Source organism: Oncorhynchus nerka, linkage group LG27 (assembly GCF_034236695.1).
Source record: "Oncorhynchus nerka isolate Pitt River linkage group LG27, Oner_Uvic_2.0, whole genome shotgun sequence".
Taxonomy (NCBI): domain Eukaryota; kingdom Metazoa; phylum Chordata; class Actinopteri; order Salmoniformes; family Salmonidae; genus Oncorhynchus; species Oncorhynchus nerka.
In genome coordinates, this window is record NC_088422.1 from 69,101,203 (window position 1) to 69,117,617 (window position 16,415).

The 16,415-nt window shown below is 40.2% G+C and overlaps 1 protein-coding gene across 5 annotated transcripts in view; it reads right to left on the bottom strand.

Moving 5' to 3' along the window:
• The window catches only part of LOC115112214 (transcriptional enhancer factor TEF-1-like), a 53,474-nt gene extending 37,649 nt beyond the window's left edge, over positions 1 to 15,825 (bottom strand). For all 5 annotated transcript variants that reach the window (XM_029639099.2, XM_029639098.2, XM_029639096.2 and 2 more), the window contains exons 1-2: positions 15,640 to 15,825; positions 15,092 to 15,218 (exon numbers count right to left, since the gene is read on the bottom strand). The gene's annotated coding sequence lies outside the window, so the exon portion shown is untranslated. The remainder of the gene's footprint in view (positions 1 to 15,091; positions 15,219 to 15,639) is intronic.
• Between the last annotated feature and the right edge of the window lie 590 nt (positions 15,826 to 16,415).

Here is a 16,415-nt window from a genome sequence, read left to right on the forward strand (position 1 = left end):
CCATTGCTGGGGATGGTGGCAAGCCGCATCTGCTGCAGGATTACTCTGAGGGGGGAAACAGCGGTACACACTCCATGCCATGTAATCACAAAGAGCTTCAAAGACTGAGGCAGCAAAGGGGCTCAAGAGTACCTCTCTTGGCCAGTAGAAGCATCCACGTCGTACAGCTGACAGATCTACAGTAAGTCAATGCTATTTAGAAATGCATTTACTTAGTGGCAGTTACATTGTGATATAATCAATGTCTGCATAATTCTATAACATACTGGTGTCATAGAATACACATTTATCTTGTTATTGGTACGTTTATTGCCACCATTCTCCAAAGTCAATTCAATGGAATAATACATTGTCAAGGAAGTCAAGAAGTTTATTTCCCACCAAGACACCACAGCCAGAAGCACTCTACCGTATGTCCCCTGAATGAATGACTTTAACCTAACACTGTCATTAGCACGCTGTAGTCTATTAACCTGAACAAGTGTTAGAGAACATCAGATAAATCTATTGAGTTACAACAGCTTAATCACTGGGCATGGCTGAAGTGACTCTGCAGTCATTTGGCTTAGTAATAAATCACCCTACATAATTGACCTCTGTCACTATTGCATAAGGAGCATCTCTCAGGAGAGCACCTCGACAACCAGATGAATTCTGGGTCCAAGCGGATGACCACCTCCTTGAGCATGCTGAGGAAATATGAGGTCAGGTTCACTCAATTAGCCAGAGTTTGATGGGTATGTCTTCATCTTTCAATTACTGATAACCCTTTGTTTCATTGATCTCTCGACATTGACAAGTGAGTCGTTCTTGCCGTTTTGAACAGAGTGAGCTCATCAGTGGAGCATAGCAGTAGACATTCTTTGCTGAAAGTTTGCACTTTTTTTTAACGGATAAAACATGTTTTTAAACACAAGACAAATATCATAGAACACCTTGAATATTCTTCTAATGAACGCCCTCTAAACTATGGTCACTCAACTGTCTTAATGGAGAAACAAACGCAGGGGCATGTTTGCAAACAGAAAATAAAACACTTCTCTTTCTTGATAGGAGAGAATGGAGGATTTGCTGACTCCCAAGACCTTGACTTTTCATCCCTAAAACACTTACATGACGAACATACATCATTGCTGTCCCCTATAGACTTGAGTAATGAAAGGGAAGGGAAAGAAATTCACCAATAGAACATGATGTAGATGAACTGAGCCAAATCCAAATGCAAACCATGCCAAGTGCATAGTAACCTAACAGACTTACTGTGTTGTTAAGAACTTTTTTACAGCAATCAAACAAGTGTGTCTCTAATATTTAGTCTATGTTACACAGCCTTCTGTATAAATACACTCATAGGAGAATGTGCCTGGGTGCTTTAGCCATAACAGGTATGCTATGCTGAGCTGGCTGTGTGTTTGGACCGGGAGAGAGACGCGTGTTGTGATTAGTGCAATATGTCTCCAGATGATGCTGAAGTGGTGATGTTTGTCCAGGCCCCAGTGGCAGATGGGAGACAGAGATTAGTCATGCAACAATATACTGTGGCTGGGCTGCTATCGCTACACCTCGCTCTCAAAGCAGGGAAAGCATTTCAGACATACCCAGAACAAGGACACCATAGGCTACAGACAAATCCCATTCCCACCCAGGGAGAGGTGCTTTCTCACGATCGTACGTACATCACTCAAAACAAAATAGCCCACCAACAAACATGATAATTTCATCTGGTGTGCACTAACGTATCACTATAAGCAGGTGTTTGGTGTACACTTTTCAATACAATTATGGAGCTAGACTGGTAGAGCAACATTGCATTAGTTGCCCTACAGCAAGTCTACAAAGTAGAAAGATGCTTAATTAAAATGCATTTGGCTGTAATAATGGAACTGTGTGGTAGATGGGAGCTTCTCAATCTGGCTCCATTCATGTATTTCTGCGTAATAGTACAAAAATGGTGAAACAATACGAACACCTGCAACCTTCAGCAGGTAAAGAGCATTGTGGCTTTTGTGAGTCATTACAGTTAATTGAATGTCTGGAAATATTTCTGTAAAACTCTAATCAAATTCCCAACTCAACTAAGCCCAACTGTTTCAGTCATCAAGACTAATGGACAAGAACACAGACGTCAACAAAACCCCACATGAAAAGTATGTGATGACTATAATGCGACCACTTTAAATTAATTTGATTAATTTAATTCCCAAAAATCAAATCAATGATGAAACAACAGCGTGTACCCAAAGTGTGTACTTTTCTCCACACACATTTTCCTATAACTCTCTTCACATACAATGGATGATTTCTTGCATCGTGTCTACTCTAACATACAATTGGAAATGAGGATTTCCCTTCTCTAAGAGCCTAACACTGTGGATGGCAAATTCTATGCTTTTAAATCTCAGTGGCACGGTCATAAGCAAGGCCTATGTTTATATAATTTTGTACTGATGTGCCTATAATATCATAGTGGAGTTCAATAGCTTTCCTCACTCACCAAAAGGTTGTGTTCATTGTATCTGTGTGTGTGTTCACAGGTTCTCCTGAGGCTCTACCCCTCTCTGAAAAGTCTCCCCAATCATTGCAGCCAGGATGTGCCCCTACACGCCTCTTTCACAACTCAGAGACATCTACACACACACACACACACACACACACACACACACACACACACACACACACACACACAGTTCAAGGATTGGGGATTTGGATCTGTAAAACAAAATGATGGAAGCTTAGCAGGATACACCACGTGGCTGTTGTTTGATGGCAGGATTTCTGGTATCTGTTCTGGTTGGATGATAAGGCACTGATGTGTCTCATCCATTATTACACAAGAGAGATAAAGAGGGAGAGAGAGAGAGACAGGGAGAGAAAGAGAGTGAGAGAGAAGGAGGGAGAGAGAGAGAGACAGGGAGAGAAAGAGAGAGAAGGAGGGAGAGAGAGAATGGTAGAAAAATTAAAGTGAGAAAGCAAGAGAGTGATAGAGCGAATCAGGGCAAAAATCAATTTATCAACATGCATAAACAAAGAAAATGACAACTTATACCTCAGAGAGTTCAGTGATACGGTTGAATGGCGGGAACCTGGTTACTGAAATTTTCCTGGATTTACCGCCCAAAACCACTCCCTTTTCCCGGGATAAATAAGTATGAGAAACTGGTAAATTATAATAAATGATTTATATGAACAGCACGGTTGTAACGAGTGCGCTGAGAGTCAGGAAGCAAGTTCAGGGAGTGAGTGATTTAATCAATAAACGAAACATAATACAAAACAAGAAACACAAACAATGCACAGACATGAAACAGAAACAGAAACAATGACGCCTGGGGAAGGAACCAAAGGGAGTGACATATATATAGGGAAGGTAATCAGGGAGGTGATGGAGTCCCGGTGAGTCTGAAGACGCGCAGGTGCGAGTAACGATGGTGACAGGTGTGACCCATAACTAGCAGCGTGGTGACCTAGAGGCCGGAGAGGGAGCACACGTGACAATGGTGTGAAGTGCAACTGTTAAATGAAATGTGATGCCTAAATCTGGCTTCTCTACGGCCTCTGCATGATGAATCAACGCTGAGGGTGGGGACAGACAGTCCATCTCAGTATGGAGCGCAGTTCACAATGCATGTAGACTTACCATCTCATCATGGTAACTTTTTTTCTTGTGACAGGTAGGCCTACATTTGCTGCAGAATAGTCTATGCTACAGTAATATAAAGACCAAATTGGCGTCTAATTTACCCATCTCCATCTGGCTTTCGGGGGTCAGCTTGTTTTTTAATTGTAAAGATTATATATTTTTTAATTACAGCTGCAGAGTTTTAAAAAAGCCTATCACTCGAATATCGTTGCTTTAAATCAGTGCACACGCAAGCACTCTCTCGCATTCTGTCTCTCACCATCTATTCCATTTTAGAATAAGGCTGTAAATGTAACAAAATATGGAAAATGTCAAGGAGTCTGAATACTTTCCAAAGATACTGTATGTATTGGATAACGGCATTTGGGCTTTTTTACGCTTGGGCTCGTTAAATGTCTTTAATGTATGTCTCATCAGGCTCAGGTAGCATCAGGTTGGAATTTTCATGCTGATCAAAGCTCCAATCAAATCCAGACATGCTTTATAATGCTTTCAAATGACACTTCCGGTTTTGGCAGGAAATACCGGGTTTTGTAAACATTTGTAAAATACAGGGGGGAAAAATTCAACCCTATTCTGTAATAAAACATGACACAAACTATATCATGATTGATATGTTAAGTCCCTAGAGAAGTGAACTGTCTAATCTGGGTGCTTGCCAAAAACTCGCTTACTGGAACTCCAAAGGCGATAGCGCTATCCAAAGATGCAAAGACTCGGCTCACCGCACTAGTAATATAGGACGGACAATTCAAAAGATGTTGACAATCATAGAATTTCACTTTGGGCCAATTTTACGTGTCGCGCTCTCTCAAGGTCATTGGAAAAGATGGAGGAAAGAGATTTCGCTAACAAAGGAAACCACTACGGAACAAAGTTTGAGATTGTCAAATGTACAATATTCAGGGGGGAGACATTCTTCCCATAATTGAATGTTTTCTGTGTCCTGCTTTTCCTTAGCAATGACAATACAACTACAACAAGATTACTTTTGGACAGATAATAAGCATCTACACTGAGTATACAAAACATTAGGAACACCTTCCTAATATTGAGTTGTCAGGGCGTGGACTCGAAAAGGTGTCGAAAGCGTTCCATAGAGATGCTGGCCCATGTTGACTCCAATGCTTCCCACAGTTGTGTCAAGTTGGTTGGATATCCTTCTGGTGGTGGACCATTCTTGATACACACGGGAAACTGTTGAGCGTGAAAAGCCCAGCAGCACTGCAGTTCTTGACACAAACCGGTGTGCCTGGTACCTACTACCATTCCCCATTCAAGGGAACTTAAATATTTTGTCTTGCCCCTTCACCCTCTGAATGGCATACATACACAATCCATGTCTCAAGGGTTAAAAGTCATTATTTAACCTGTCTCCTCCCCTTCATCTACCCTGAAGTGGATTTAACAAGTGACATCAATAAGGGATCATAGCTTTCACCTGATCAGTTTATGTCATAGAAAAAGCAGGTGTTCCTAATATTCTATACAATATTTTATATTCTGATTCCATTGTCTTTGTAACCCTAGGAAACTCCATGGCTTGGTTTGACATTTTAATTTACGGTACAACTATGTTGAGTACATTCCAACCCATATGTTTTAAAACAAGCTTCTTGTGAATAAGGTTATTGCCAAGGATTATGAATAAGGTTATTGGATCAATTCAAAATAATTTCTACAAACTACAATCATAAAATGTCTACTCAATTAAGCTAACCTAAAAATAACCCCTTAATAACCCCATCATCTCCACCGACCTTTCACATTTATATGGCACACATCTGTGTGAGAGTGTGCATATTTTGTTGTGTCTGCTCACTCTCTGCTGAGTGGGTCCGGGTTCTTGTATTCCTGCAGAAGACTCTGTGGCAGTGAGAATCATTATCACCTCATCACACAGGCTGTCATGGAACAGACCCATCTCCTTGTGTATTCCTGTTACTGGTGTTCATAGACTCCACATATCCCCAGGACACCATGTTACACCTTGTTTATCACAAAACCTCCAGTAGCCACCAGGCCCACAAGGAAGAACAGCCATTACTGATGCTGTTAGAAGGTACTTTTTAACTCTGCATTGTTGAGAATGGGCTCGAAAGTAAGCGTTTCAATGTAAAGTCTGCTATACCTGTTGTATTTGGCGCATGTGACCATTCAAATTTGATTTGAAGGTAATAATGCTGTCGACAGTCAAATGTGATAAATAGAGAACTAAAAGATGTTAGGAATTAGTAAATACATCATTTTTGTGAAAAATACTCCTGAAACATGGATTGAGAGAGTGCATCACAGAATTCATGCTCAAAACTATGTGTGCCCAGATTCCATCTCCATCCCTGTCCCCAGATGCCAGGTCTTCAACACCATGTGGCATCAATCAGATAGTCCTGAGATGTGAGAGGTACATGGGGACTGTGAGGTTTCCTATTGAGCTGGTCTCCTAGTGTCTGAGAATCTGAACACTAATTATCCCGGCCAAAGAGAGAGGTAGGAATGTCACCTGTAGAAACACTTGGGGCCCTAACAGATAATTGCATGCTCCTATCACACCAAGGTCGGAACCATGGAAATGGTCTTATTAGCGAGATAAGGACAAAAGCGGGCAACAAGTGAATGCATTGGCAAGGGTTGGGCCATAGTTGTGACATGGCATTATGGGAGATGACACTTATCGGCAGATTACATAAACCACTCTCGTTCACGCTAAAATGGAATCAGCTCCTTAAATTAAAAGAACCCATTTCACCGATCATACAGACCTGGGTAATGAAATAGCAGATGAGAGGTCTCAAATGTAATTTTCCATGTGGAGTCCTTTTGTGCTGTTATCTCAGAGGGTGCAATAATGATCCTGTGAATGGCTTTTGCGCACCCCATAATGACCCATAGTAGTTAAGCCTGCACTGTGGAGAACTATAATTACCATGTGATTACAAAACTCAATGTTCGCTGTGAGTTTTAAAGGCGTACCATGGGCTTCGGCTAATTATTTCAGTAATGTTGAATGTATGCCAAAGCCCTCATGTTTGGAACAAAAAGTATCCAATTATGCATATTACCATGATGGGACATTACTGAGATTCCATTTACAGTTTGCTTCATCAAAACATGTTCATTATAACTGGAATGGCATGTATCAAGAATGACGAGCAGAAACCCTTTCTGTACGTATGGACCTTGAGATATACAGTTATAGAACATTCATGAAATGATACAATTCAAACATTCATAAAGCTTTATATTTCTTTTCATTTCTTAGATGCACACCTAGCAACATCAAAATATGACGTTTCTTCTGTTAGACATCTATTCTTTCTGAAACAGGCTTATTAAAAGCTTTACCCCATCTATGACTATGGACGCAAGTTTTGACTGACGAACCCAGTGCTCCAGTATTGTGAAAAAATGTCCAATTGGCACCATTTCTGTTCTGCTGTAGCCTCTTTAAGGAGGGCAAAATGACAAGGTGTACAGGGGAACACAAGAATGTCCAGCCGTACACAGGGACAAACCGATTGATCTACGTAGTATTGGATTTTCCTCCAGGTTTCATGAATAAATCTGCTGGGTATGGAGTGCTGATAAATGAATGAACACGGTTTTCAATACCAATCTCCCAATGCAGGGAGCAAAAGGTTCAGTAGAGTAGCTCGCTAATGCTCCCTCTGTTATTGGCAATGGCCAAGCGTTTATTTCATGCCTCTTTAAACCAGCAGGCTTGGGTGTAGTGAATCTGTCTGATAATATCCCACTCAAATGTGAGGCCTAGAGCCCGCCGCCCAGCGCCCGACCAACGGGCCGGGCCGCCCGCTCGGGGATCAATCTCTACTCGGTAGAGAATGGGATTGATTTACAGGCACTGTCAAAGAAGCTCTCCCAGTCCCCACCTGCCTCACGACGTATCAGAATCAACTAGCACCTTCTAGACCTGGTCACATCAGATACAGTGGGAGTACAGGGGACCAATTTCCATCAGTCTTTTACTGTAGATGTCTATTCAGAAAATTTGCAAATGATCTGCTGAACAATGTGCCCATGATACATTCTTCACGTCAGAAATGATGAACTACAAATCCATGACATAAAAACATGCCATCCAACCGCAACAATGTTGGAAATCAATGCATTCGACGCAATACACTTCTGTTCGTCAAAAATATGCAGGGCATTCCAACGTCTGCTCATGGTCGCGTCACACTAGTGAGGAGAGAAGGGGGAGCACATAAAGCGCAGGAAATGAAAGCTGTAAATAAACGTCCGGCAGATAAAGGATCCCCTGACAGTTATGAGAGCAGAGCAGTCTGGGGGCTTCAGGCTGGGCGTGGGCTCAGTCAGGACACTGTGGATTGGCATGAAAAAACAAATCAGCGATGAGCATGAAGACCACCGTCTGCATCCAGCTCCTCCACACCACACTCACCATCACAGAGCCCTCCATCTCAGGAAGGACGTCTGTTTGGGCCTCCATCTGCCATAAACCAGCCCAAGGTGCTACCGGTAGAAAGGTCAAATGGAATTTTCTAGAAACTATTGTTTGCTGTTCATTGTGTGGCGGATGCTGTCCAGTTTATTGGTACTTAAAGGAAGGCTTGGCCAGATGAGACACATCATCCCCCATGAAGCTCCAAGGTAATTTGATGGAGAAAATTCCTTGTTGACCTGGCTTGGTTAAGTACATATTGAGTCACTGTACGAAACAAATAGCATATAAATCTGCCAGTGTCAAACAAAAGCTCAAACCTCACTCAAGGTTTTCTCAAACTCTGATTTACTCAACTGAATTTCTCACCCAACTTCAGCACAAAGCTTTAATTCATTTCATTGAGCTATTTCAATTAAGCAAGCAGTGTACACAAACAAAAAACCATTGAACAGTTATTGAAAGAAACTAAGTTTTACATTGACAATGATCATTTCCCTATTTGAAGCCCAAAATGTAAGGAGGGGAACTCTATTGAAGTGCTTACCTTGTAATATCATTTATTTGTCAGGGCAAAACGATACCAAAACACACAACTTTGTCAGAACATTTTGAGACAACATTTTTAATAAATGCAAGGAATGTCTCAACATGCTGTAGTCCATAGCCACATCCAGCATCAACGCAAAAATGGACCAAAGCAATATGTACTGTATGGTCCTCAGACGGAGCAATTAAAACTGTTTATGAGGTGTAATCATATTAGGCCAATGTTTCCCAGCCAAACATGCTTACAGTAGTATTTACATACACAGATCTAAGCCGTAAAGAAACCTACGAATGCTGTGCTTCGGGCTAGAGTTCAAACTCATTCACTGGGCACAGAGTGCATACTAATGTTGGGAGCTCACCCAAAGTCTATCCGTGCCTCGGCTGAATCCAGGGCAGCTTCAGGGCAGAGCGAGCCTGCCTGATCTCTGTCGGCCATGATAACAATACAGCAGCCATTAATGAAAGGCCCTGTAGGGATTTATTACAGGAGAGGACTGGGGAATACGGTGCCAGAGAGCCTGGACAGCCCACATTTGAATACAGACCACAAATTATAAACAGTTTCAGTAAATGAAGTGACTGAGGGCCTTTGTTCTACGGGCGTACATCTTCCTATTGCTAGTGGGCACTAAACCACTAGCATAGCCTGCACTGGGAAAGGAAGTTATTGAAGCCTGGATTTCCTGCTTTCAGCTGTGGCCAACAACTTGAAGGTTTATAGTGGTTTCAGGAACTGACTCATCTAATGATTCATGGATTAGATATTGCTTCTCATGTGTGTCTGGTAATGTGGTAGCTCGTTTAAATGACTTTTTCCCATCCAAAAACGAAGAGTTCGGAGAGTGTGAAAGTGGGGAAGGTACTTATAACAATTTCCCAATAACTTCCAAATCATTACAGTTTAATAAGACGCGATTAAGACGACTTTCCTGAGAAGCTGACTGAGGCTGACATATGGTATGAATTATGAGGCTATAATTGTAAAGTGCTGAAACAGTGGTTTCTTTACTGTATGACTTCTAAAGATGAGGAAAGCTCTTACATTTTATTTTTCTCTTTCCTTCTTATTTCCCCCAGATTTCCTGCAACAGTATGGCAGCATAATGCTCTACAGCTTTTTAACGTTTCTTTGACTCTTTGACTTATCTAGAGAGAAAGTGCTTTGGACCTTTTGAAAATTAACATATGATGAGGTAAAGGTCAATATACAAAAAGACAAAGCGGGATAAACAAATTAATACAAAAGCTGTTTGCCATAATTATACATATGTAGAAAAAGTGAATTACACTTGCAAAGGCAGTTGACAAGGCCAAAGTGCACTCTAGCTGGCAGTCATTTTATGACTGCAGTCCTGAAGCAGATTTACTTAGATGACGTCAGTGGCTTTGAGCCAGCTTTTCCTTTTTGGTGGCACTCTACACCGGCGTCTCTGAGGCCTTACTGAAACTGTTGAGCAGCAGACCATACTGCAAAATTCTCTTTCTAGAACAGAGTTTACCTCAGGGTACAGAGTGACTGGAACCCAGCAGTACGGTAGTGTGTTTTAGTGAAGCATGCTATCCGATCACAGACACAATGATGTGACGATGAGTCCCTCCCCTGCTAAATGTCTGCATGTAATTACACAATTAACGACCCTGTGTCCAGATTAAATGACAGATCACATCTCTTTTACTCGCCCTACTCCTCTTGTTTTGTGTAGCTATAACAAAAGCAGCATCCTTTCATTTCATCAATTCTTCCCTTGATTAGATAAAGGAATGCTTTGTGCCATTCTGATTCCCACAAGGCATTTCTCAGACTGTTATCATACAGGAAATAGAAAATATTTGTTGGGTATGCGTAATTGTGCTTTTGATCAGTTTAGGCCTTTATTCCTAACAGCTGTTTCCATTTCTTAAAGAATGCAACAAATGTAAGAGGATTGAAAAATAATAGATTTTCTGAAGAAAATAAATGTCTTCCATGCCAACCTACATACACTACTAAATAAATACATAAAATAACATTGTGAAGGAAAACTTGATATGTGGCACCAGCCCAAGCACAATCCCCCTGCACAAAACCAATGCACTCAAACATCCAACAGTTTCCATGGCATTCTTTTTTCCTATGATAACTCTTAATTAGTTTTGACCGCAGATGGATTTTAATAGTAAATTATGACTTAGTAGTATATTAAAACGACAGGACGTGCCTGTTTGCTTTGGGCTGTAATCCCACTACAGTTTACATGTTCACAATGACCCATGACCACAGAGGGAAAAACCAGCTTGCTGATTGTAAATGATGTGGTAATGCCCATGTGTGGTTCATTCATACCTACTGTTGCCTTGTCTATGTGAACTTGTTTACAAAACTATGAACGTATTTGTTCGCTTAGTAAACCTTGAAGTGCAATTCAGGGCCAGGAATTTCAAGTCAAGAAGAAATCACGTATGTGCACAAATACACATACAGACACATGCGCTCACCTACAATAACTCACACACACACTGTCCTACAGATGGCGACTCAAATATGAAGCATATTAAATGCTATTGATAAGGTAAGGGAACAGATAGCTTATCGGATGCATACAAGAGCCATATGGTGTCATAGTCAGCACAGCCTGTTTTTGACACAACAATGGCCTGGCCAGGACGTAGAACCACAAGTTGACTAATGGTCGTTGGCATGAAATCTCAGAGCAGTACAAGCTAGAGCAAATGTTGATATTTGCATTTTTTCATACAGGTGCAGAAAATGACCCAAGCAGATGTCAATGAGAACTGGCTTTTTTGCTCAACAGCTCAACAGCCTCGCACACATTCAGTCTTGACAACAGGAAAGACAATGGGTCTCTCTCTGCTCCCAGAAGTAATCCAATCCACTCAATGCCTCAGCAATGCACATATTCTCCCCACATTTCACAAGTGAAAGACTATATTCTTCTTTTCCCGGCCCTGAGACTTCCACATTCCTAGCCAAAACAGTACAGTGGTGGGATCTATAAAAAGGCATGTGTATTCAGAGAGAGGTGGTCTGCGTACAACTACTGAATGTTGAGGTTCAAAAACTCACATTTTTGAGCATGTTTTAAGCTAGAATCCTTAGTTGCTACATCCATTTTGTAAAGTATAAATTAATGATATACCGTGCATTCGGATAGTATTCAGACCCCTTGACTTTTTACACATCTTGTTATATTACAGCCTTATTCTAAAATTGATTAAATAGTTTTCCCCCCCTCATCAATCTACACACAATACCCAATAATGACATAGCAAAAACAGTTTTTTATAGTTTTTTGCTAATTTATGAAAACCAAAAAATGGATATATCAAATTTACATAAGTATTCAGACCATTTACTCAGTACTTGTTGAAGCACCTTTGGCAGCGATTACAGGCTTGAGTCTTCTTGGGTATGACACTACAAGCTTGGCACACCTGTATTTGGGTAGTTTCTCCCATTCTTCTCTACAGATCCTCTCAAGCTCTGTCAGGTTGGATGGGGAGCATTGCTGCACAGCTATTTTCAGGTCTCTCCAGAGATGTTCGATCAGGTTCATGTCCAAGCTCTGTCTGGGCCACTCAAGGACATTCAAAGACTTGTCCCGAAGCCACTCCTGCATTGTCTTGGCTGTGTGCTTAGGCTTGTTGTCCTGTTGGAAGGTGAACCTTTGACCCAGTCTGAGGTCCTGAGCTCTCTGGAGCAGGTTTTCATCAAGAATCTCTCTGTACTTTGCTCCGTTCATCTTTACCTCGACCCTGAACTAGTCTCCCAGTCCCTTCCGCTGACAAACATCTACAAGTTGTAGAAACATCTCAAGGATGATCAATGGAAACAGGATGCACCTGAGCTCAATTTCGAGTCTCATAGCAAAGGGTCTGAATACTTATGTAAATAATGTATTTTTGTTTTTATTATTAATACATTTGCAAAGAAATCTAAAACAAGTTTTCACTTTGTCATTTTGGGGCATTGTGTGTAGATTGCTGAGAAAATAAGTATATTTAACCAAATTTGGAATAAGGCTGTATCCTAACAAAATGTGGAAAAAGTCGAGGGGTCTGAATACTTCCCAAAGTCACTGTATGCCCATTGATTCTTGAAGAATATAACTTATAAATGTGTCGTGAGATTAGGTCTACCCCACCGGAACCCAAAATATAAGCGTGTTTAACTCCAATGTTTGTAAACAATGCAAATGTAAACAAACACTGTATAGCCTCAAAACCTGGTTAAACAACATATTTCATATAATGGGTGGTCAGTCCTTGCATCCGTAGCTCTGTCTATGAATTTGAGAGTGGTTACATTTCTCCAGCCTCATCCCTTAGCTTTTTAGCAAAACAGGGACGGGGAAAACGCTGTATTATTGTTTAAATAACAGCTTTAAGCTTATATGTGTTTTTGTAAAGATGTAATGCATTGTGAAGCTCACTTCCACCACATTGAAACTGCACATGTAAAATTGAGTGCTAACAAATACCTGTCCAATGAGTCATTGGGGCTAAATGAATGTTATAACAAAAAACTATGCAAAGCTTATGTTTAGAAAAGGGGGAGGAAGGGCTTACTTAGTAGGCTACAGTCTATCTGTGTTAAATGCCAAGTTCAAAATACCTTCAATACATATTGCCATAATGTACATTGACTTGTTATTTCTTATCAATCTTATATGTTTCTGTGATTGGGATTTAACATAAGTTTAGATGGTATCACTTTGGAATAAGAGATATTCCAGATAATTATTATAATTCTTAAGGACAAATTTGGGGTTCAACTGATATCATCTGGTAAAATTGGAATTGATAAGCCCACTTTCAAAAGTAAAAACTCATGGAGTCAAGCAAAGACAATGTACTATTCTTGCACTTGAAAATGCCATGCGGGCTAGTGTCCAACAGGTCCACTTGTTGCATAAGCAGAAAACAAAGCATCTATTGCTGGTCCTGATTTCCCCCCTACAGCAAGCAGCTTTACTTCTCAACATCATGACATGTCAGGGGTTAAGTCTGATAGAAGTCAACCTAATTAATGTAGTAAATTCTAAATGCCTAGTTAGAGTAATCAACAAATAACACATTGTATCTTGCTGGCCCCTACTTTCAAGGGAGACAAACTGAAATATAAGGCTATAATTAACTGCAAGAAAGGAGGTCTTTCCCCAATCACACAATAGGGGAACTTAAGAGAATTAAGAGGTGAATTCCACTCTATATCAGAGAACTTGCACAGCCAAAGAATACCCTCATGCAGTTTGGTTTGTTTAGTTATGAATTAAGTGGATATTACCACGCATCAAAAATAAACAAGACATCCCACCTTCTATATTCACCAACAAGCATATACAGATATATTTGAATATTTACATTATTTGAGATAATTTAAACAACACTATAAGTTAATTACACAATAATTGCATAGCCTACTCTATAAAATATATTTGCTACATAACCTATTCATATGTTTTTAAGCTCTGTAATAGCATCAGCGCAAACCACTACATCCACACAGCCTACAATAAAAGGCAGTGGAAAGTTTCCCGCAAAGTTACCCCCAACAAATTAATCCTTAAAATAGCAACAGTTGAGCATCTGTGTAATCTGTAGGTAATGAATGTATATTACGAAATTCTGAAGCAATAAAAAACGACATAATCTTCCTTAACATTCCTTAATCTTGATCTATACTTTCCTGAGATTAACGTTATAGGCCTACATGTAATAGGCATCGGATCACACGGTTTCTTCGGATGCAATGAAACTTTATAACACATAGAAAGAAGTGGCCTTGGCTACGGAATACGAGCCCCATCCCTGTGATTTATTCAGATTTTAGCTGAGCAGGCAACAATGTATCCCGAAAAAAGGCGGATATGGAAAACAAGGATCGAACAGAGCAATGAGGCAGACATAAACATAGCTCAGAGCCCACAATAGCCTACTTGTAATCATTTATTTTTTGAAATAGTTCAAATCAATATTGAATTACCAATTGTTTAAAAACTAAACAGACAAAGAGAGTTGCAAATAAGGACTGGGTATCAATGGTCGTTTTTTGTTGTTGTTGCAACGTTTCAATAGTGTCCGAAAGCAAGAAAAACCTAGCATTGAATCCAAACAGATATCAAATGTTTCCATTCACTATCAATAGAACACCAAAATTATGTAATAACATTTTTAGATTATTTTGTAAATGCAAAATATGTGTTTTATAAATTATATTGTCTAAAAGTATGTTGCCCGGCCCACTATCCTACACTGTGAGAGCACATGGGCAATATGTGTTTAAATGTAGGCAATAATCTTCTACTGTCAAAGATGATCAACAATTATCTTAAAAGACACATCTAATCAATTCGGCAACATTGATGGATCTTGCCTATGATCGGTTGAATCAATTCCGCATGTGGAAAATGGAATGCGAAGAATTTGATGGAATTTTTGTTGCCTAAACCTGATAAAAGAACAAAAAATATACTTACAGTGACTTCAAGGGACGATGGATAAAATACACGACCAAAGGTGTTGGAGCAACAAGTCTTTCAGCAGAATGTTTTTGCACTGCTCCGAAAATGTTCCACTGAAATCTCCAACTCCCGGCTGAGCCAACTAAGGAGAAGAAAACAGCAACATTTTGATCCGTCATCTTGTCCAAAATTGTCATTCATAAAATAATGTACGTCCAATCGTATCCGGAATCTTGTTAGGAGTTTGAGGTTCATGCACTGGACTTACTGTGATATAACAGGGCGTATGGCCGGGCTTCTTTACAAAAATGTGAAAAATGTCAAAGATATTCGTGTCAGTCGAATACAACACTGAGTGGACAAAGTGAAAGCACCCTGTTGCAACAGCGACAAGAAACGGCAACCTACAATCTCACCGAGACACACTTTTATTGTAATATAAAAATATGCCCACTCATTCTAATACCATACATTACTTATTATTTCGAATGAAAGGCGCAACTTCATCATAACAGTGTTAGTCTGCAACCATTTTGCATATTATTAACTACATTGAAACTTACCTCAAACACCTCCGTTATTGTTATTTGAAATAAAATTCGTCCCCTTTGTTTGTCTAATGTGGGATATTATAGTTTTTGTAAACTGTGTAAAGTTATTGTTGTGTTTCTGGGTCAGCCAGATATGTGTACGTGAATCGACAACGCACGGACAGAGATGCGAAGAATGCTCGGAATGAGAACAGGAATGAAATGAACGCGAAGAGCGAGTTTGCATTGGGGGCGGAGCACAGGTGGCGTCATCCCGAACCGAACAGCCCTAGATTATGGCTGATAGGAGGGACAAGCGGGGAAAAAATAAGAATGACCTCACAGGACATGTCGAATTCAAATTGGTGGGAGAAAGAAGATGGGATTTCTTTGTAGAGTTAGTTCATTCTATTTTAATCATCTACCTCAATAAAGCTGAATAAAAGTAGTACCTTTATCTCAACCATGTCAGTCATTTCAAATGTTGTTGCTTGATAAATATATGATGTGAATACAACACTGACATTTTTTATTTGACACTTCCACAGCTGGGACATGAAATGGAGTACATTTAGAAACATTTATCAGGTTGAACATCTGTCACCTGCCTCTCATACTTCGGTAGCTGCATGTTTTGTAAATGTAACATCAGTAGGACTCATATATTCAGAACTATATCTTCAATACAGTATCATCTGAGACACAAGCAGGATAGAACTGTTGGCTAGACGTTGTGAGCCTGTGGAGAGAACCATGCCAGTGCCACCACACAACCACATGGGAGGGGGAATTATGAAGTACAAACTGGT